Source organism: Myxine glutinosa, chromosome 13, assembly GCF_964187855.1.
Source record: "Myxine glutinosa chromosome 13, kmMyxGlut1.1, whole genome shotgun sequence".
Lineage (NCBI taxonomy): Eukaryota > Metazoa > Chordata > Myxini > Myxiniformes > Myxinidae > Myxine > Myxine glutinosa.
Genome location: NC_136273.1, coordinates 76,580,976 through 76,605,298, shown reverse-complemented (window position 1 = coordinate 76,605,298; position 24,323 = coordinate 76,580,976). Strand labels below are relative to the sequence as shown.

The 24,323-nt window shown below is 47.7% G+C and overlaps 1 long non-coding RNA gene across 1 annotated transcript; it reads left to right on the top strand.

Moving 5' to 3' along the window:
- The first annotated feature begins 20,471 nt into the window (after nt 1-20,471).
- Nucleotides 20,472-23,208, top strand: LOC144888700 (uncharacterized). Its single transcript, XR_013621241.1, has 2 exons — nt 20,472-22,496; nt 23,167-23,208. It is a non-coding gene; the product is annotated as an uncharacterized LOC144888700 (long non-coding RNA).
- Nucleotides 23,209-24,323: the final 1,115 nt, after the last annotated feature.

The window sequence follows — 24,323 nt, the reverse complement described above, 5'->3', positions numbered from 1 at the left end:
GATGTATTTGTCTGTATGACATATGCAAAGTAGATGGGTTTCGGTGTGAAGTTTTGTAAATTGTCTGCTCGACGTGCGGGAATCCAGGCCGGGAATGTCGATTTTAGCGTCTATCCGAGGGTCCTGGTGATGTTCGTTTGAGTCTGGATTTTCATTTGTTTGGGACAATAGGGTAATGAATGGTTTGGCGGTTTTATTGTCGGTGTGGTGCGAGCCTGTGGGTCCTGCCGTGCGGCTCCGTGGAAGGTGCATTCGGGCTGGAGCCGACCGAGCCGCGAGTCACATATGCGTTGTATGGGGGCCCTCGGTTCCGGGCGGTTGTTGTTGTGGTTGCTGTTGGGTGGATTGGTCGGGTGCCGCCGCTAATTGGCTGCTCTCTTGGAGTCGTGGACTCTTTGTGTTCCACCTTCATGGAGTTTGGAATTTGTTGAATTAAATTCAGAATACGGAATTTGCTCAGAATGCCGGTGATAACCTGCCTACTCTCAAAGGATGTGCCCCGCACGGTGGGAGGACCGTGAATGGTTGACAAAGGGTTCCTTGAATTGCCTGCAGGAATTAGGCAATTAACGATTATATTGTGTATTGGCAACTTGTGTATTGTATGTGTTGATTGTATGAGTATATCCCCGAGGCAGCTCACCTCTAGGAGGATGTTATGTCACGTGGGATGTCATTGATTGCATTTCGGGTTAGAGGTGAGAGCAAGTGCTCCGCATTTCAATTGAAGATCGTCGGAGATGGCTCGGGTTGGCGGAAGTTTGCGGGACTAATCCTCACCAAATGCGTCTATTATCTAGGGAGGGATGTGCGAAAGGTGTGCACCAGGTAGAGAGGGTGCTGCATCGTAGAGCACGCCTCCCAAGAAAGGCTGTGGGATTTTGGCGGGAGTTCCTGGGCGGATTGTTGGCGGTTATTTGATTCATAGGGCGTTAGCATTTTGCAATATGGAGCCTAAATGATGGTCGTTCATCTGTCCGGATGTGGAGTTCTTGTGACGTTTGTTACCACACCTTTCTTCGTTTGAAGATTGACCTTTGTTTGACCTTTGTTTTAGATACGCATGGGAATGATTTGGGATGGGAATGAGGTCCGAGTTAATTCGCTAACCTTGGAAGGACGACAGGCTGAGTCAATCCACTGGGTGTTAATTTAACGACATGACAGGGACTTAAATCGGGAAGAGGGAAATATATTGTTGGTTAAAACTGAAAATTGTGTACGTAATTAGTGAACAGAAGAATATCGATTTCTGGAATTTGTTGTTGTCGTTGTGGTTGACGTCTTATTGGGTGTTTCAGGGGACTCAGGAAATATGTGTATGATCGAGCTCTGGGGTTAGTCATGTTAAATGGAGGACATTTGAGAGGGTGCAAGGAGATGCAAGTAGCATGGTTCAAGTCATGGTGTCAAGAGGGTTTGTGCCCAGGTGTATTGTGGGTTATCATAACTTGCCGATTATGGGGGCGCGCACCAAGCAGAGATCGGGCTGCATGGTGGAGCATGCCCCCCCCCCGCCCTCCCCCTCGAGAAGGGCCTTGACGGTGTTGTCCGTAGTGGAGGCCTTGTGTTAAAGTAGGGACGTGTTGCTAGGGATCGGGTGGCTGCAATGAGGGCATGATTGAGGTGTGGCTGGCACCTCGTGTGGTTGGAGGTTGCATTGCGTGGAATGCAGTGAACATGCCCAACTTTTGGCTTTGTGAGGCTCCAGATAGAAGTTGGCATATAGATACTGTGGATTAGACTGTGCCTGTCTGGAGAGGTGATGTCCTTTTTGGGGCTTGTGATACGCCTCTGTTATTTGTCTGTCTGTCTGTCTGATTGTAAGTCTGTGGTACGATGGAGGGCTAATTGAGTGCTCAGGTGTCATTGTATTAAACATCGGAATGCACCTTTTGGAGGACCACCAGCTGTTCCATGGAGGTAAGGTGTGAAATATAGCATACGCTATAGGTCATGGAAATATGGCAGTGTAAGCTCTCCGAGGGAGAGTTACCTGTAGTAGGGGACGTAGCAGATTAGTGGATTATAATGACGGGGGAGCGCAATAGTATAAGGGGTGACTGGGAAGCGCAAGTCTCAGAAGGGAGTAGTCAGCTTCGATGATGCAGCGTGTGGGAAGGAGGTGATGGAGCAGTGTATGAGTGAGTAATTGTGATTGTGAACAGTGTAAATGCAAGAAGGGATAGACAGGGACACAATGAGCTGCTTGGCGAGCCATTGAGGTGGATTGGATGTTTTATCGTTGTTGTCTTGGGAGTTCAGTTGTTGACATTGGCTGCACATTGTCCGGAGTGCTTTAATCTGCACAGGGAATGACAATTGGGATGACAAATTGTATTCGTTGAGTAAGGTACATGTTTTGTTTTGTGGATCTGGGGACAAGTTAGTTTGATGGGACCCTGGGGTCTTCTGTGTGTCTATGTGTTTGTCTGTCTGTTACACTGGACTCTTGGATGGGTTTTCATGAGACGAACTTCAGACATAACAACAGTGAGAATCTATTTTGAGTGAATCACAGTGGGTGAGGAAAATTAACCAGACAGTAAGACATATGAGAACTATTTTATTTTCAATAAATAGACCAGGTTATTTTTATTATTTGTTTATTTGCGAAAATAAATAAATAACAGGGGGAGGTTAATGGTGGTTTGTTGGTGGTAACTCGAGTTGAAACTCTAGCTGAAATAATTTAAATATAGATATTGGGATATTGGGATATGGGGCAACTATTGGGCTAGAGACGGAAACAGGTGTAGGAAACAGGTGAATGGGATGCTCGGGGAGGAATTAGAGAAAATTGGATCGAATTTAAAATCGGATATTGGATAAAATTGGATCCACTTGAAAGAAGTGGATTAGGAAATTGGTGACCAGGTGTTCCAGGTGTTCCCAGGGCGTTCGTGGACCAGGTGTTCCACCAGAAAAAAAACCAGGTGTTTGTGGAGCACACCAACCGCAGTTGCGAGGGCAAGACCTCCTGGATCCACGCCACGCACTGTAAGTTGGCTGTACAAGCACCAGACACGACACCACAGCAACCACAGTAACGATGGGCCTAATCATAGGTATGATGCTATTGATAGCGACAGCAGCTAGAGGGAGCTCCGATTACAATAGATGCGAAAACAAAACATGATACCTCACCATAACATGGGGACAAAGAGTATCATTACCATGTTTCGAGCAGAAAGCCCTACACACAGATTGGGTAAGCGTAAGATGGCTAGCACTGTCGGCAGGGCCTGGACGTGTTGGCGTTGCACTACGAAAACAACGAGAGTTCCGGGAGGACGGGCAAGCTAGCGTCAAGACCTTGGCCCGACCAGGATACAAATGGGGGACCCATGATTTTAAGCTACAAACACGCACACGCCTAGAGAAAGACATGACTATGCAGGTCCGGTGCAGCGTCTGGACCCCTGGCGTGGCTGGTGGCGAAACTAAATACACACCATGCATTGAATACATACTCACGCCGCACCCCCAGGACAAGGCCCCAGAGAAGGGTGAAAACACATATTGGAAGGTAGCAAGAGAGGTGGCGACAATTCAGAATAGGACCCACTGCTGGTCATGCATGCATTTCCCCCAAGCAGGCACCACAGGAATACACATGATAGTGCTACCTCTGTCCCTTAATGATCTTTGCTCACAACCTATCGATTCCCCATGTTTAGTCACCATGCTGGAAAGAGAAGGGTGGGCAACAACAAGAGTTGTAATCGGCAATTTAATTATCGCCCTTCAATGATTGCCCAAATAACCTAGGCCCCTTTTCAAACCCCGTTCATTTTGCGGCTAGCCTCCCTCCAAATGGTATTGCGTGTCTCTGCCAGCCGCAGCGCTCGCTCCAAACGCCATTAACCACGCGGTCAAGCTGGAGAAGAAGGGGGAGGTGTTATCAGAGCGAGGCGTAGCCCTGTTAAGGGCAGAGTAGGTGAGCCCTCGTGACAAACCAGGGCCAAGGCGAGCTCATCGGTGGGTGTGTCCTAAAAGCACGCGAACGCGTGATATAAGCGCTCGCGTGGGACTACTTACGAAAAAGAGAGAGTGAGAGACGAGCCAGAGAGACAGAGAGAGAGAGAGCCAAGGAGAGAGAGAGCCAAGGGAAGAGAGAGTGACAGAGTCGGTCTGCAGACAAGAAGTTGAGTGGGAGAGGGAACGTTGTGTGAGAGTCGGTTCGCTCGCGCCGACAATACCGCGACAATACCAACCGCGCTGCCTGCCGGGTTTCGCTGCGGAACCAGAGCGTGGACCGGAGTGGAGTGTGGACCGGAGTGGAGCGTGAACCGGGGCCAGAGCCAACACTGACCCATCTGCTTGGACCTTCCTTCCTGCCATTCCCCTTTCGTGTAAGTCCGTTTGTATTGTCCTGGGCGTGTTAATTAAGACTGTGTAAGCTTGCCTTGTGTCCTTTTGCTCTTCTTCTTGTACATGCCCTTCTTTCGTTTCCTCTTTTAATAGTGTAATTAATAAACCATATTTGTTCTTCCTTACCTTTTGGTTTCCTCTATTCGATCGCTTTCGTCTTTTCTCCCCATTGAGTACCTGTGGCACGATTTGGAACTGCTCTAAACGGGTTTCGTCCTTTTGTTCATGGCTTGGGCTGCGGATTGCTAAACCGCTCGGCAATTACCATCATATCCGTGGTTCGAGCGGGAGTTATTTCCCTGCTTTGCGGAGAGATTGGCACGCAGGTAATTGGGACCAACCAATCTTGACCAATCACCCTGGCCAATCTCGACCGCAAAGGAGCGTATAATTTCCAGGGCTGGGGGATCTGCCAGTTTGAAAGACATGGGGATTAACCCCCCCTTGGTAAGGGGAGCGCCGACCCCCGGATCCGCAACAATATATATATATATATATATATATATATATATATATATATATATATATATATATATATATATATATAATATATATATATATATATATATATATATATATATATATATATATATATATATGTCGGGAGCTCAGGTAGTCACCAGGGAATTCAGGTATTCACCACAAGGAAAGATTGACAAGCGTTTATTAATTCACCAAGTTCACAGCTGTGGAGCAGAGCCGGCAATATACAGCACGAACGGACGGCGTGCCACGCCAGCCCTCCTACCGAGTAAGCGGACTCAAGTCCGGTTTATATACGAATACTTAATCAGAAAATCTCCGCTGAAACTGAGCTCGAACAAAGGAAACTGGGCTAATGGTCCTCCCACCGGCATCCCTAAATGGGCTAATTTCCCCCACCGACGTCCGTTCCTGTTGCCTCGGGGGAGTGATGAAAGAATTTGTTATCTCGTGGGCCAGATGTCCTTTCAAAACTCCAGGATGACCAAAAGCTGTAATTCACGTGAGGGAGTTTACATTTCGATTTACAAAGGGACCATAAAGTGTGCATGAGGAGTCCCAGGCCTTTAGATTCACCTTTGGATCCACTTTCAGCGAGCATTCTCAATTTAGACTTAATCCAGGGCAGTAAATGCTGCTTCCACCGTCAAGCATTCTGCCATACGAAATACAATTAATGATTATAATAGTCTTACCAGGGAAAGGTCTGTGTATACAAAACTCATGAATCCCACGTATAGAGGTTACAGTTCACACCTTGCCTGCATTCCTGGCAGCGGCTCGTAAAACATGTTTCAAAGCGACCGTGAGGTTTTAACAGACTTGCTGCTGGCAAGGAAAGGAAGCGTGCATTCTCATTTGAAGTATAGTGGCGAAGCGAACTTCTCAAATGACTACAAAAAAACAAGTTTATACTTCAGCTTATAACAGAGGTTTGTAAAACAACAAACTTACTGACCGACATTAACCCACCTCTTGTCTGGTCGAGACAAGGTATCTCAAGAGACAACGTGCCTCATCGGACTTTATTGAAAGAGGATTGTGTAATGTGGGTGTTTCCCAAGGGCATACCACGTGCCCATAGCACCCCGCCCGTGCACTTGAGGGACGTGTCGTGTTGTGCGTGCTTGGAACCTGAGGGTTCAGAACATGAAGGGCCATTAACGTTTTGGATCCACAACGAAGGCGTCTGGTCCGGATGAGGATGTGCTCCGCCAGAGGGCCCATCACCTCCCCTGCGGAACTGGCTCCCCCCACCTTTCACAGATGCGGTCCTTGCAGATCTTCGAAGTTAATCAACGTTCATGCGCATGAGACATCACACGTGCTGCTGTTCTGAGGAATACATAATATTGTCAATATCTTGTGTCACGTGTTCCTGGTCAGGGTACAGAGCATTAAAATCCGAAACATTCAAAGTGAAGAGAGAGACTTCCTTTATGTCAAAGTCTTCCATGGACGCACGATCAGCTTGTGGATCCAGGATATCCATGTCGGGTCCCTTGACTGCCAGACCCAGCGTCGCAATCAGATCCATAGTTGGATCGGATGGAGGTGTGCAGCTGTGAGCTTGTAATACATAAGAGGCATTAGCCAGTTCCCGCAGGGGGTTTACAACAAAATCATCACAATCATCAAACAAATCAACACAGTCTTCTAAAGCGCCGGTCACAGCTGCCTCGTCGAAGGGCTCGTTCAGGTCGACGGCCTCTGTGGTCAAGACCATGGTCGTCGTCGGTGGTTTCTTCGTTTTCCATCCTCTAAAGTACGTTCTCACACAGAGGAGGACTAAAGATTTCATTAGTGCCCCCCAAATCGCCACCCCGATATCAGGCCTGACTCCGTCTGGGTTAAACCACAATGGGATCACGATACCAGGCCAAAGTCAATCCCCTTGGCTCTCGTGATCACAAGAAAAGGTCGTACTGAGACCTGAACCCGGAACGGCTAACAGTCGACGCTGCAGAAGAGCCGCTTGGTGAGGTGTCGGGCCGATGTTGGTCCAGTAAAAGTTCAACCAAAAGGTGACTGGGAATTCACACCTTCGGTTCACCAGACAATGACGCTGACATGAACGATCAGCGGTTCCCAAGCGAAGAACCGCGAGTTCCCAAACGAAATCCACGACACACACGAGAACCAGGCGAAGGGCCGGTGCGAGGCGAAATGGCTGGTGTGAGGTGAAATGGCGGACGGGCCGGTAATGGAGGTGTACTTGCTCTCCAGCGATGATTCACTTTCGGAACCAAAAGCAAAACCCGTCACGCAGGTTTATTTGCCACAGCAACAATGACACTGTCACAGGAATCCCTTTCCCGGGGAAACCAATATTCGCTCGTGACCAATGTCCACCAGCGTCCGCTCGACACCTCGAAGCAGATAGGCCTTCCTTTTTCGATCTCACTCGATCCACTCGCCTGCCTCTTCTTGTTCTTCCGTTTTCCCCCTCACCCATCTCGTTTTCCTTCTGAGACATTATTTTTACCTTTGAAGACAGTTATCTCCATTTCACACTCAAACTGTAACAATAATAATACATGAAACTAAAAATGCTTCAAGTGGATGACAACCACAAAGACGGAAGTGACGAATCCGTAACACTCCCACCCTCAAGAAAGAAAGTTTGAACATAGTGAAAACTTTCTTTTCATTCAAAATCCGCTTTAACAAACAAAAGTAAAACTCACACCCAAACACTACCAATCAACATATGGCTGACCAACTCACGTGAGCAACAATAACTAATATTCCTCAGAATAAAGCAACAAAACTTCCAAACAACCTACAGGAATTTTTAAAGTTAGTTCACTCTGGATAAAACATCGGCAACGACATTGTCCCTGCCCTTTACATGCTCAATTTCCAAGTTGAACTCCTGCAAAGACAAACTCCAGCTCATCAACCTCTGATTTTTATTTTTCATTTTTTGAATGAAAGTTAAGGTGTTGTGTGTGATCAGTGAAGACTTTTATTGGAAAGGTAGTAGTTCCCAGATACACCTCATAATGCTGAAGTGCTAGCAGGAGAGCAAGGATCTCTTTTTCCACAGTGGCATAATTTGCCTGATGTTTGTTAAACTTTTTCGACTAGTAGCACACCGGGTGATCCACGCCATCATCATCTTCCTGAAATAGAACTGCCCCAGCCCCCACATCACTTGCATCAATGGCCAACTTGAAAGGTTCTTGAAAATCCGGGGCTGCTAGGACAGGAGAGCTCATTAATATCGCTTTGACGTGGGCAAAGGCAGCCTGGCATTTGTCATCCCAAACAAACTTGGTCTCTTTCCTCAGCAAATTCCTTAAAGGGGCTACCACATCAGAAAAATTCCTGCAGAAACGCCGGTACCAACCAGCCATACCCAAGAATCTCATGAGCTCCTTCTTCCCTTTTGGAACTTGGAAGCGATCAATGGCTTCTATCTTGGCTGTCACTGGTTGCACCTGACCCTGACCTACTACATGGCCGAGGAACACCACCTGTGCTTTTACAAACTCACTCTTAGATAAGTTGATGGTCAACCCTGCCTCGGTCAGTTTCTTGAAAAATGCATGAATTTGTTTAATATGATCTTCCATGGTCATGGTGTGGATGATGACATCATCCAGATAAGCCTCCACCCCCCCAAAAGGTCTGCAATAAACTTATTAATCAGCCGATGAAATGTAGCAGGCCCGTTTTTCAATCCAAAGGGAAGAACCTTGTACTGATACAACCCATTTGGTGTGACTAAAGCCGAGATTTCCTTGGCTCTATCAGTAAGAGGAATCTGCCAATACCCTTTCAGCAAGTCATATTTAGTTACAAATTTAGCTGGGCCTATTCTATCAATACAGTCATCAATCCCCGGGATGGGATATGAGTCGGTCTTGGTCACTGCATGAACCCGTTTTAAATCCGTACAACAGCGAAAACTGCCTTCGGGTTTTGGAACCAACACACATGGTGAGCTCCATTCACTGCTGCCAGGTTCGATGATGTCTTTCTCCAACATATACTGAACCTCCTTCCAAAGACACTCCATCTTCACAGGGTTCATCCGATAGGGGTGTTGTTTCACAGGAGTGGCTTCCCCCACCTCAATATCATGATATACCAAGTCAGTACGACCAGGTACATCTGTGAACAAATGTGCAAACTCAAAAATTAGGCTGGATAGTTGTCCTTGTTGTTCCCTCGTCAAATGACCTAATTTCTCGTCTAAATTACTCAACACTTCCGTGTTCGTCAATCTGGGACAAGCCTGGTCATCAATGTTATCAAACTTCACACCGGCCTCAACCTCTGGACTCTCATGCACCCCGACTACAGGCACGACAGGTAAGACAGGAACCAATTTTTCCACAGGTTTCCTCTCATAATATTTCTTCAGTCGGTTGACATGACACAGCTGCCGCTTTTTTCGTCGGTCGGGAGTTGTCCCCACGTAATCTGTTTCATTAACCCTCCTTTCGATTGCATAGGGACCGAAATACCTAGCCTGTAGTGCCTGTCCTGGAACAGGAAGCAACACTAACACCCGTTCCTCAGGACTGAAATTTCTTATCTGAGATTTCTTGTCACGTCTCACTTTCATTTTATCCTGGGTCACTTTCAAGTTTCCTCTCTCAACTTCACAAGCCTTTGCCAATCTGTGCCTAACCGTTGACACATACTCTACCACTGTTGACTGTGACTCCTCCTGTAGCCACTGTTCTTTCACTAATTTCAATGGTCCTCGCACTGAGTGTCCAAACACAAGTTCAAAAGGACTGAATCCCAATGACTCCTGAACGGATTCCCTCGTAGCAAACAACAATAAGAGTATTCCTTCATCCCAATCCTTGTCACATTCAAAGCAATACGTTCTAATCATATTCTTCAATGTCTGGTGAAACCTTTCCAAGGCCCCTTGGCTCTCGCGATGGTAAGTACTTGATCTTACTTGCTCCACTCCCGACAGGTGTACCACTTGCTGAAAAAGCGTTGACATGAAATTGGAACCCTGATCAGGCTGGATGACCTTAGGGAGGCCAACCAAAGTGAAAAATTTAATCAAGGCCTTCGTAATAACTGCCGCAGTAATTTTCCTCAGAGGCACCGCTTCTGGGAACCTCGTGGAAGCGCACATGATGGTCAGCAAATACTGATGTCCAGCCTTAGTTTTAGGTTAAGGGCCTACACAGTCAATAATGACTCGGCTGAATGGCTCTTCAAAAGCTGGAAATGGTTTTAAAGGTGCGGATGGGACTTTCTGATTAGGTTTTCCCACCAGCTGGCAAGAGTGGCAAGATTTACAGAACTCCGCCACATCACGTCGCAATCCTGGCCAGAAAAAATGTACCAATGTTCTGTCACATGTCTTGTTCACTCCAAGGTGCCCGGCCAAAGGTGTTTCATGTGCCAAACTCAATATCTCCTTCCGGTACGGCTGTGGCACCACAATTTGGTAATGAACTTTCCACTCATCATTTGCTGGCACCTCTGGTGGTCTGCATTTTCTCATGAGTATTTCCCCTTTCATGAAGTAACCAACAGGTATCTTCAAAGCCTCTTCCACTGTAATGGCTTTACCAATCAAACTCTGGAACTCCAAATCTCTGTGTTGTTCTTCAACAAGTCTCTTTCGGGCAGGCACCGTCTGTTCAGCCTCGTTCCCAGATGTCTCCGATGGACACTCCATTTTCTCTTTTGGTCCAGATGCCACCTTTTCCTTAGGTGCCCTGATGTCACTCCCTTTCCTATTACCTCTTCCCGACTTTTCCTCCAATATCTCTATGGAACCCAAATCCACATCACCTTCCTTCTCCTTCTCTTCAGAGCACTTCCTACCCACAGCATGAGTCACTGCACAAACACTATTATTTGCTCGAAACGACTGCTGGAAAACGTCGAAACGTCGAAACGACGACGACGACTGCTGCACAGGCACAAACACGAGGATGGAAAAATACCCGGATTCTCCTGCTCTAACTGTGTTGTGTTATTTTCCATACTGGGCTTTTCAACCAAAATCGGATTACCAGAAACTCGACCACCGGCCAAATCATTCCCGATAATAAAATTAATTACCTCTACAGGAAGAGTGGCTTGCAACCCCACAGTGACCGGACCTGACACCAACTCAGACTTTAAATGGATGACATGAAGAGGAGCTTTAACATAGCCACCCACCCCCTGTAAGAGAACACTAACCCCCGTTGCCGTCTTCTCCGACAATGGCAAAATGCTCTCAAGCATCAAAGATTGATGTGCTCCTGTGTCCCTCAATACCCTAAGAGGTCTCTGGTTATTTAAGTCCCCATCCAGTGACACAAACCCCTCGGAAATAAAAGGTTTGTAACCCTCTTGGACAAGGTCGTTCTGTGATGCCGTAACTTTGGCACGGGAACCTTCACAAGGCACTGTCCTCCAAGGACGATTTCTTGCATTGGCCAACGCATTCGGAGTTGCACTAGCCTGACTCCGATCCTGATTTTTCCTTTTTATGGCGTAACATTGGGACATCAAATGCCCAGGTTTCTTGCAAAAAGCGCAAGTAGGCCCGGAGGAAAAACCCGTGGTCTGCCTCGGGCCCCCCGACAGATAGGTATGCCTTGGAACTGCAGTCTTCTGATCCCTAAAAGTCGCGGTATCAGATTTGTCCCCATAGACATGGCTCTCGGCTCTAAGCCGCCTCCATGAAAATTTGTTCTCCGAACCTGATTTACCGTAACTCCCCTGGCTAACTCTAGGTGGGAAGTTAGGTTTGTTGGAACCCCATCCGGTGTGTCAAGGCATAGTCATCTGCCACTGTTGCTGCCTCATACAACTCCGGTACCTTTTTTCATCCAGATGCACTTTAATGTCCACGTAGATACACTTTGAATTCCTCCACCAAGATCAATTGTCGAAAACGGTTGAAGTCTTTCCCAATCTCCTTCGAGTCACACCACCTCTCAAACATAGTTTCCTTCATTCTGGCAAACTCCACATGGGTCTCACTCTCCCTCTTCCTGGCATTCCTAAATTTTTGGCGGTAAGCTTCAGGGACCAATTCATAGGCTTTGAGAATGGCTTTCTTCACGATCTCATAATCTGCACATTGGTCAATCGGTAAAGCCGAAAAGATATCTTGAGCTTTACCCACCAGAACACTTTGTAATAATATAGTCCATCATGCCACAGGCCATTTTAACATTTGAGCCACCTTCTCAAAGTGTAGAAAGAACTTGGCTACCTCCTTTTCATTAAAGGGTGGAACCAGCCTCACATGCCGACCAACATCCCAAGAGTTCTGACTGGTTGTCGAACTAGCCGGCATAGATACTACTTCTTTCCGTTCCCCCAGTAATTCAAGCTCCTTGAGTTTAAGTTCCCTCTGATACTCCATGTCCCGTTCCTTTAACTCCCTTTCGGTTCTCCTTTCCTCTGCTCTTTCCTCTGCTCTTCTCTGCTCGAGATCTCGTTCCTGTTCTGCTCTTTTCTTTTCTACTTTCCATTCCAACTCTTTTAACCTTTCCTGGCTCTGCAGTTGCATCTCCATTTTCTAGAGCTCCATATTTCCTTTTTCCTCTGGTAACCAATTCAAGGCTACCTCTTCCCATGTTCCTTGTCCCAGTGGAGATTCTACCACCAATGTCTGAATCTCTGCTTTCTTCATACTAACTCAGGCCGCCAAGTTATAATATTTGGCCAATTTCATAAGTTCTGATCTTTTTAACGCCTGGAATTGTGCCTCGTTCGGGGACGTTGCAATCTTTTCTACTTCAAACACCATTGTGACTATTAGTTAGCACCTGTTAACCTTCACACAAAAAATTCCAAATTTTCACAAATACAAATTTGGGAATGTTAAAAAAATCCAAATTTGGGAATTTTGGGAATGTTAGGTAATTCGATCCCGGACGAGCCCCCAATTTCTGTTACGTGCTCCTCCCCAAACCCCGGCCACGGTGTACCTCCGAGCCCCGAAAGGAGTCACGGCAGAAAGATGTGCTATTATGTGTGCCAATGACCAATGGTGAAACCACACCAATCAGTTGTTACAAAAACCAAGTATTGTATTAAAACCACACAATAATAACAAGTAATGCACGTACAAGAAAACCTCACTTGCACAGCAAACACCATATAATTTATATGATGGTACCACCAATTTCCTGAATCAATAACTCACGGTATTCCCACGTGAGCAATCGGTAACATCCCCCAAAGTCACTGTGTCGCGATACCAGGCCAAAGTCGATTCCATTGGCTCTCGCGATCACAAGAAAAGGTCGTACTGAGACCTGAACCCAGAACGGCTAACAGTCGACACTGCAGACGAGCCGCTTGGTGAGGTGTCGGGCCGACGTCGGTCCGGTAAAAGTTCACCCAAAAGGCGACTGAGATTTCACACCTTCGGTTCACCAGACAATGACGCTGACATGAATGGTCAGCGGTTCCCAAGCGGAGAACCGCGAAGAACCGCGAGTTCCGAAGCGAAATCCATGACACACACGAGAACCAGGCGAATGGCTGGTGCGAGGCGAAATGGCTGGTGCGAGGTGAAATGGCGGACGGGGCGGTAATGGAGGCGTACCTGCTCTCCAGCGATGATTCACTTTCGGAACCAAAAGCAAAACCCGTCACGCACGTTTATTCGCCACAGCAACAACGACACTGTCACAGGAATCCCTTTCCTGGGGAAACCAATATTCGCTAGTGACCAATGTCTACTAACGTCCGCTCGGCACCTCGAAGCAGATAGGCCTTCCTTTTTCGATCTCACTCGATCCGCTCGCCCGCCTCTTCTTCTTCTTCCGGTTTCGCCCTCACCCATCTCGTTTTCCTTCTGAGACATTATTTTTACCTTTGAAGACAGTTATCTCCATGTCAAACTCAAACTGTAACAATAATAGTACATGAAACTAAAAATGCTTCAAGTGGATGACAACCACAAAGACGGAAGTGACGAATCCGTAACATAGGGGCGCAAAAAATGGTTTCACAAGCCCCAAGCTTGACACATTTATAAAAACCCATCTTTCACCAGCTATGCTTAAAGCCGCTGGACATACGCAAAAAAACATCTACGAGCCGCAAGCAGGACCTGCTCCTGTGTTCGCTGTCGTGTGTTTCGCGTTTTCATGGCTTTTGCGGGATATCCGGTCATTCACAATGTGCACAGCTTCACGTGATATGTGATATTCCGCCGTTCAGAGGTAAACATTGCTTCGCGGGATATCCCACCAGCTGCATGTCATCCCTGCGAGTTACTGTACACGTGACCTGTCAAGGCTGCCATAACTCAGCACCAGAGGATCGAGTAAAAACTGCAACCCGAACAGTATTTGCTCGAGTACCGAGATAGCATGGTTTCCATGGAGACCGCCCTGTTTTTAAGCGGTGCCGAGCAGTGCGTTCCGTTGGAGTGCTTACTTGAACGTTTTGAATTAAACGAGCCGCTTGGCAAGCGATAGCAAGCCGCTTGAAAGCGGAACACACGACCTCTGCACTCTCAATACTGTCCTTCATATTTTTATTTACTGCTTGTGAAGCCACGGAATTATTGATCAACATTCGCACGAGTGAAACTATAGATTTCCTTGCAGATTGAAAGGGAAAAAAGTTTAAACAAGTTAAAGAATCAATTTTAAAACCTTAAGATAACGAAGGATGTAACCTTCAAAGTTACCGTTTATTTTACTGCAGGTAAAATGTAAACTTTAGTGCATGTTCATCATAATTTAAACCGTAACTTAATAAGTTTACTTACTTACTTTATAAATGTTTAACATACTTTGAATTTTCTTTCCATTCACACTGTTTGGGACTTTAATGCATTATGCGTACACGTTGCCATGGCTACGTCCACGAGTCTTACGTCACAAAAAACAATCCGATTGACAGTTGGTGGAACTCGGTGGAATAAAGAAAGCGCATCTTCTGGTCCTGATTAATCGATATTCTTTTATCGATACACGATGGGAAATTACCAACCACACCCGAGTGTTTAAATCATCAAGAGACGCCTCGTGGGGAGACGCAAGATGGCGATCAGGATCGTGAGTCAACTGATGAAGCACCCAACGGAAGAAACCTCTTTGGGTGCTTGTACAGTTATCACTCGTTGGTTATGATCACGCACTGAGGAAGCTGCATCAGGTACAGGGGAATCTGCATGACGTACAGGGGAACCTGTATCAGGTATAGTGGAACCTGTATCACGTACAGTGGAACCTGTATCGGAAGTGGAACACGTACAGGGGAACAACCAAGGCCCACAAAATGAGAAATATCCTGATGACTCAAAAGATGCGACATACCTGGGAGATGACCCAGCACACGAGTTTTACCTTGATGACCCAGCACACGAGTTCGACCGTCATGACCCAGCACACGAGTTCGACCTTGATGACCCAGCACACGAGTTCGACCGTCATGACCCAGCACACGAGTTCGACTTTGATGACCCAGCACACGAGTTCTACCTTGATGACCCAGCACACGAGTTCGACCTTGATGACCCAGCACACGAGTTCGACCTTGATGACCCAGCAGACGAGTTCTTCCCTGATGACCCAGCACACGAGTTCTTCCCTGATGACCCAGCACACGAGTTCTACCTTGATGACCCAGCACACGAGTTCTACCTTGATGACCCAGCACACGAGTTTTACCTTGAAGACCCTTGGATATTCTGTTCGATGGTGATTGATGCGAGGCAATTTTAGTTGATTGAAAATTAATTAAATGGAATATTATATCATTTAATATTAAATAATACACATGTTTATTTATTTATTTTCAGCAATACCAAGAAAGTGATGGGAATATACGGGAATTCTTTCCTTCTTCCTTTCTACTTCTTTAAATTAAAAAGAACTTAAACTTCATTTTTAAGACAGAACTGGCAGAAAATTTAAAAATATTGAAGTTTAAAAAAGCAAGAAAAAAATGATAAAATGTAATGAAGGGTATTCATGTGGGTTTGGATGTTGGGGCTCAGGTTTGGATTGGGGGGCTGGTTTATAGTTGGGTTTTTGATGTGGGGGTTGAGGGTTTCGATGTGAGTGTTGAAGTTGGGTTTGTATGTGGGGATTGGGGATTTTGGTGTGACAGTTTGTGGTTTTGATGTGGGGTTGGGGGTGTGGGTTTTGATGTATGAGTTGGGGATGTAGTTGTGAAGGTCAACGCCTTAATAGATTCCTCCTGTTATATAATTCCGAGCTTGGCCCTCGAGTGCTCACAGCAATTATACAACAGAGAAGTGTGAAGCGCCAATCTATTGCCTTTCAAGGATACATCTGTTGAGGTCTTGGTTGTCATGGCTCCATCCCTGGCCCTCACATTGGAACTTATGTCCCTGACCCTCACATCGTGGCCCAGACCCTCCCACCAAAAGCCTTGGTCCTCTCTTTCGGACCCAGCCCTGGTGCCCACATCAGTGCTGCTCGCCCTCACATTGGGGGCACAGACTCAGCTTCAGCGCAGGAGATTCCAATGATCTTGAAGGCGTTGGGTTCCACGGAATCAAGCTGAGCAAGATGTGAGGCAGAGAGCCAGCCCAAAGGTGAGAGTAGTGCACCAGCAAGCTTCGGAGGAAGTCCTTGCCGGTGGAAAGGGGATCAGATGAATCAATTAAGAACTTTGTACCAAGTAGGATGTCCAGTCGTCCCCTGGCTTTGGAGACCAACTTTGAAATGTGGTTTTCCCAAAAAAATCATGGCTGAGAGTGAGACTCTGGAGTTTGAATGACATGACAAAACTTTCTCAAGAGGATTGTGATAGTAGTTAGGAGGGTTTGCCAGATGTTCCTTTCGGAGAGGGACAGTAAGAGTGTGGGATTTGTCAGTATTTAAATTAATATTCCAAATGTTTGACCAAGTCGTGATTTTTTTCAAGCTTTGAAGAGAGGAATGAGGCTGCAGCTGCAGAATGAGGGATGGCACGACAGAAGGTGGAGTCATATAGATTAGATATAGAGGATATAGTCAATCATATAGTCAATAGCTATAGAGGATTTTCCAGACAGTCAGATAGATCATTGATGAAGATTAGGAATAAGACTGGGCCCAGAACACTGCCTTAGAGCACTCCAGCCTTTACAAGGAGAGGACATCAAAGGGTTCCATTGATTGTCACACGTCGGCCATGAGAGTGGAGAAAGTCAGTCAGCCATGTGTGGAGTTGTCCTTGGGATGCCATAGGTGGACCGTTTTGAGAGGAAAGTGGGAAACCAGACTGCATCAAAAGCATGAGATATGTCCAGAGAGACAGTTCTGATCTCATGTCTGACATTGAGGGCTTCCATCCATTGTTGGGAGAATAGAAGCAGTATGTCCAACGTGAAGTGACCTGGTGTCAAACCAAATTGGTGATCTGTGATGAGGTTGTCAGAGAAAAGGAAAGATTTAATATCAACTGCCGTGATGTAATCCATGACCTTGCTGACGATTGGGAGTAGGCCGATGGGTCTGCAGTTGAGCTGATCAGTTTTTGATCCATTTTTCTCTGTAGTGTAGTGATGTTGGTGGATTTCAAAGCAGATGGAAAATGACCTCGGGCAATTGACAGGGAGAAAGGGCAGAGAAAGGATGTGCAAGAGCATCAGAGCAGGATTTTCGGACACATGAGCTTATGCCGTTCAGTCCAGTGGCGGAGTCAGAGTCGAGGGTTGAAATAACCTTCTCTGACTTTTCAGGAGCAAAATACACAGAGTTCAGAGGCAGTTGGGTAAAACAGAACAATGGATAACGAGAGTGAGGAGTTAGGGACACAAGATTTGGAAGCAGAGTCAGCTGTGGTACCATTTGAAGTAAGGGAAACGATGGAAGGGGAGCATACTCCAGAGACAGACTTAACAAGGCACCACAAGGTTTTAGAGGAGGGATGCAAGTTTGAAAGTTCATTCTTGAGGTTGAAAATGTGTTGTGTTCTGCTTTGGAGCGGGCAGACACTTTTTGCGGACTTTTTGGAATGCACTGAGATTGCCTTCGGTCGGATTTGCCTTCTAGGAAGAGAGGGCAATTTGTTTCAGAGCAACTGCCTCACTACAGGATTCAGTGTACCTTGGGCGGGAACAAGGGTGGGATAATTGGGGATAAGATGGGATGAATATGTGCATGAGAGAGCAGGGTTCCCAGGCTGAGTGGTTTCCCAGAGTGGAAGAATTCCCAGGCTCAGTTGATATCAGGTGAAGCAGATATGGGAGACCATTCCTGAAGAAAAGTGGCTGCTTGCAGTTCCTGCCAATCTGCTTGAGAAAAATGGCAGATTCACCGGCATTGAGGCAGCTCTCTGAGAATAGCCAGAGCGATGTTGACTTTCACGAGCATATGATCAGATGAACCAATTGGAGCAGAGGAAGAGCAGGAGAAATTTGCAGAAAAGTTTATCATTACCAAGTCCAGGAGGGAGGATTTGCCATTGGGAGAAATCTTGGTTGGAAAGTTTACAGATTGAGTCAGTCCCATGGAGTCACAGAAGTCCTTTGCTGAAGTGCCATGGCTGGTGTGAGAGGTACCAACACCCAGCCAAGTTGCATGGTGACAATTTAAATCTCCACCAATGTGGAAGAGAGAGTTGGTATGAGTGGTTAAAAGTTTGCCCTTGTTGTCTGAGAGTGATGTAGATGGAGTCGTCACTGTTGGGAGGAAGGTGCAACACACAAATGAACAAGAGGTGCGAGCAGAGGGGAAGTCACAGCCAGAGGTACTCCTGGGGTTTGGGATGTGCAAGGTCAGTGTAATGAAATCGTCATCCAAATTACGACACTGATGTTATTCGCCTCATGGCCGCTACGCGACCCTTTCTCGGTTCCTATATATATATCAGCGCGGACAGGCGATGTAGATCCGTCACCACGATGTAACCCTAGCGATGTACCTCTAGAGCTCTCTGGGCTTCCCTTAGAAAGGTAACGTGTCTGCAATATGTATCACAGCTTTTATAGTCATACAGCCTGTCCGCACCTGTATTCACCTGTATGTATTATTAATACCATGTTTATTGGTTTCTCTCTAGATGATGTTGAGAACAAATTACGATTAAACCTACTTTGGGGTTGCTGTTGAATCTTGATTTTCACAACACTTAATCGTAATTCTTCTCCTGACATCGCATCGCTCCTGCACTGCTCGCCTCGGAGAAGAATGCCCAGCGGAGGACCCGTCGAGCTAGCTCCAGCAACGGAGCTCCGACTACTCTCGCTGCCGGCCTGCCTCGAAAGACGGGACGTCGCAAGCCTTTTCGCGGGACCGCGTCGACAAAAAGCGACCTGCTCTCATGAGACCCGAACGCCAGAGCAGGCGTGACGGACTCCGGCTCGATGCCTGGAGCACGATGCTACTGGGCAACGTCCTGCGGTTGAAACCCCGTCGGAACGACGGACCCGCTTGGAGCTGCCGGCCTACCCGTCCGATCGCAGCTCGGAAGCACTAACGGCTCCGTCCGAGGGATTCATCCTAGATATGCGTGCCTCGGCCCGAGTTGAGATTCCTACGCGAGTGATGACGTCTCTCATGTCGGCTATGCCTCCACACGGACGGCACACTCCGACCACTCGCTACTCTGTGGCCCATCTCCTCCGCGCGAACGCGCGCTGCTCGTCGGAATCACGCCGTGCCTCTCACGACCGGCTCCACTCCGACCACTCGCTACTCTGTGGCCCATCTCCTCCGCGCGAACGCGCGCTGCTCGTCGGAATCACGCCGTGCCTCTCACGACCGGCTCCACTCCGACCACTCGCTACTCTGTGGCCCATCTCCTCCGCGCGAACGCGCGCTGCTCGTCGGAAGCACGCCGTGCCTCTCACGACCGGCTCACCCCGACCACTCGATACTCGGTGGAACCACCTCCTCCACGCGAATCGACGTGCACTGCTCCCATCGCGTGCTACTATTCTGGGAGGCCCGCGATCCCATCCTGATTCCGATCACCTCCTACACGTGGCACCCTTCGCTTGGCACCGCACCGTCGCTGGAAGGAATCACTACAAATGCACGACGCGCCAGTTGCGCGCGCCGCCTCTTCACTGGATGGACCCCTTTGCATGCGGTTCCTCTCGCGGGCACTCTGTGCGGCCGGCGATTCTGATCGCGGCCCTCTCTGCGTTGCCGGCGATTCCTCGCTGCTCGTCGGATCCCCTCTTACACACGCATCACGCGCCGCACCGTCGCTGGATGGAATCCCTACTATGCACGACGCGCCCGTTGCGCGCGCCGCATCTTCGCTGGATTCCTCTCGCCGGCCCCACTGAGTAGGGGATCGCCCGGAAACGCCTCAATGGAGGCTCGCTTGGGCCCTGGCGAGGACTCGTCGCAGCACGGACGAGTTTCTATGGACGTCGAGCGGGACCTTCATAGCCTTTCACGACACACGGGCATATGCTTCTAATGGTTGATCGTATACCTGACTACCATGTGTATTCTATAAGTGATCGTTCTTCTTCGTCCTTTGTTTTACTTGATCAAACGGCGTATGCGTTAACCACCTGCGACCATTGTAAAAATGCTGTGCATGGAATGTATGTGGACCGAATGCTTTCATTCTTTTTTTTATATACACCCCGCGTTTCACCCAATTATTTACTTCGATAAGCTGCCGGGCGTGCTCGCCATCTCGACTCGGCGTGCTCGCCCCTCGGCTCGGCGGGCTCGCCCGCTCTGGATCACCGGGCCGAGACGCGGCTTTCGGTTTCCCTCGTACGCGGTGCGCCCTAGATGATGCTTTCGCCGTCGGCCGGGTTCGTGTGCTGTGTGCCGATCTCGGGCTCGCTCGGGTGCTGCTGCGCGCGAGACGTTGGATTTCGGTGTGCTGCTTTGCTCCGTCTGGGGATGCCGCTCGGCTGGAGCTCGCCGTCAAACCCGCCCGACCTACTTGATGACGTCATCGACTGTATCACGCGTACGCTTTACAGCATCTTAGACGCGTTCGCTTCGCGGCGTCATTTCGCCCGCATTTCGTCATGACGCCCGACCTACTTGATGACGTCATCGACTGTATCACGCGTACGCTTTACAGCATCTTAGACGCGTTAGCTTCGCGGCGTCATTTGCGTAATGGCGTGCTTCCCGCGGTCTCATCGGGGATTCGTTACCTTTCTATGTACTAACTGTCCTTTACGTAACGACGTGTACAACGTACCGCGGCGCTCCCTCAGGGTCACCGCGGTGGGAGTACACGGTGACCTCGTGACATTGAGCGTCGCGCCCGACTCCCTCGTCGCCTGCGCATGTAACGAGGACACCGTACTGCGTGCTCGTCCTTGACTCTGGGCTCGTTGTTATCGGACAGAGCTCTTGCCTCGTACAGTTCGAGACTGCGAGACGCCTCGTCTGATTCCGTTTCCCTATGGCCCAGTCTGATTGTGACTCAGCCTGACCCAGACTGTGAAGGTCGTCTGTCTTCGGTATGCAGCGCACTGCAGCCACCTCTTTAACAGCTGTTTTGTCTACCTCGTTATTCTTGCGGTTTGGATAGTATGTCCCAGGGATATGACCATGTTGCTAATCTGCCGCGCTTCCGTGAGGTCGCGCTGGTCTCACTGGGTACACCGTGACCCATGGCCCCTGCGACCTTTTGTTTTCTCGACATGGCCCATCCCTGTGATCGGGCCACCTCGACTCTTGTGGGGACCCGGGAGGTTCTTGTTGCTCGCCCGACTCCCTCCTCGCCCCTTGTGGGTTAGTTATGCGATGCGCCAATTGATTATGAAAGTATTTTGTGATAATCTTTATTGATCTTAAATATACAATTAATCAATCAAATAGAGTACACCTCTCCCTCCCCATGCAGCCTCAATGAGCTGCACTGCGGTATTGCGTCCGTGGATGGACGATCCAACCGCGGTCCGGCTGGATCCGTGCCATGCCACGTTGGCGTTACCTGGATGGATCGGTCGGACATCCGGGATGGCCAATCCATCCGGGCCTTCTCTGTGCCATTGCGTCCGTGGATGGTCGATCCATCCGCGGTCCGGCTGGATCCGTGCCATGCAACGATGGCGTCAACTGGATGGATCCGGGACGACGCTGGGACAACATGGTTTGTCCAGCCGGGACTCTCTCGGTCTGCCGATCTTCTCCGATCCTCCGCGCGCGGTGCAGATGGACAAGCTTGCCATATGCATCCCGGCGGTCATGCGCGCTTCGCTGGAGAGGCGCGTTTCGACCGTTTGTGCGTCGTCGTAACCGGCCATGCCGGTCGTCCAGGCAGCCTTCAGAGGCCGCTCGTGACTCGTGCGATCGCTGCCAACGGAAGATTCGCGTGCCGCTACATGCGCTTGTACTGCGTATGTACCCTTGGGAGCCAGGGCGGGTGCAGACCTACTGTAATGGTCTTCTTACTTACTGTTATGGTTTACTGACTTACACATCTGCCACACCGACATCTGCCTGTAATGCGTTGCTTTGCGTCGTATGGCCAGTCGCTCTTCGTCATGGCACACCTTATGTAATGAGTTGCGAATCTCAAAGGTACACCTTCTCCATCTAGCTACTGAGCCGTTTCTCACTGTTCAACGAGGTACACTTATCTACTCAGACTACCCCACAGGAAGACTACTACTACCCACGGGCTCAACGTCTTCTCCCTGGGATGACCACTGCTTGCTCGGTCCGATATCTTCTTGACTGGGACTTCCTCCAGATGTAACACGTCGCCATGTCATGTGACCAGATCCTCAGTTCTGATTGGTATACGTTTGAGGGGACATACTTACATACATACATACATACAGATGGACCAGCACTGTTCTTGACGGCATTGCCCAATGGGCTACGCCATTAACATTAAAGTACCATACATAATAATAGTTTTCTATTCGATTGCAGAGGTTGATGTATACCTACAATTCATCCATCATCTCTCATTATCATGAGGGCTATATCTATAGCTGGAGATTGATTGCTAACCGGGCTAACTGGCTGAAATGCAGTAACCCTGCCATCGGGATTGATGGCCCCTTGGACGTTCGACCGGCAGTGACATCTTTCCAATGTATTTCGTTCATTGCATTCCTATGTATTCCTCTGTATGTGTCTGCTGTTCTTCACCGCCGAGTTTGGATCTAAGCGCGGGGAGAATGTAATGAAATCGTCATCCAAATTACGACACTGATGTTATTCGCCTCATGGCCGCTACGCGACCCTTTCTCGGTTCCTATATATATATCAGCGCGGACAGGCGATGTAGATCCGTCACCACGATGTAACCCTAGCGATGTACCTCTAGAGCTCTCTGGGCTTCCCTTAGAAAGGTAACGTGTCTGCAATATGTATCACAGCTTTTATAGTCATACAGCCTGTCCGCACCTGTATTCACCTGTATGTATTATTAATACCATGTTTATTGGTTTCTCTCTAGATGATGTTGAGAACGAATTACGATTAAACCTACTTTGGGGTTGCTGTTGAATCTTGATTTTCACAACAGTCAGTACAAAGGGTAGTGGGAATTTTATTTATTTTCTGCATTTGCAGAGCCTGATTTGTACCTGTAATATTCTTGTATTAAATGAATGAATGAAATTAATGAATACTTTGTTCTTTTCTTTCACAGCAAATTGCATCAGAAAAACAAGCTGAAACGCTCTTTTTACCAAAATGAAAAGTGAAATAATTGATCAGTTTGAAGGCCTTCTGAACAACCAAGACCCACAAAATGTGGAATACCTTGATGACTCACAATGTGCGACCTACCTGAGAGACTCGGGGAAACGTGTTCGACGCTGACGACCCAGCATACAAGTTCTACCTTGATGACACAGCAGGAGAGTTCTACCCTGCTGACCCAGCATATGAGTTCTACCTGATGCCCCTGCACGCAAGTTATACCTTGGAGACCCTTGGATTTTTTGATGGATGGTGATTGATGCGAGGTAAGTCCAATTGATTGAAAATGGAATAAACAAGTCCAGATCCATTCAAAATACACCGCCCACATGCCAAATAAATAAATAACATCCCTTCCAGGGCACCGCATTGCCGCCGTGCTGCACATAGAGACGGTATTGGGAGGGCGAGGTGTACAATATAATTGATTAATTGCGTAATTAAAATAAATAAATAATAAACGAAAAATAATTAATTTCTTAATCAATTGGCTAATAGCATACCTCAACCACCAGTGTTTCATCTGAATCTGTAACTTTTTGAAAATTAATGAAATAATTAATTAATCAATAAAATAAAATAATTAATTTCTTCATCAAAGAATAATGAATCGATCAAATGACTAATCAGTAAATAATTAATCGATTAATTGATCAATCAATAAATCAAAAATTATCCTTTATAGCCACATCACTGTCGTGTCCAAATATCAGGTTCTTAGTTCAAAAGGTGCCTGAGATATCGCCCAGATGATAAAGAAAATAAATAGGTACTTAATAAATCGATAACAGTCAAGTAATTAATACATTAATTGATTAATCGAAAAATACATTTTTTTGCGAAAGCATGTGCTCACTATTGTGCCCAAATGTCAGCTTACCAGCTCATGGAGTGCCTGAGATATCACCC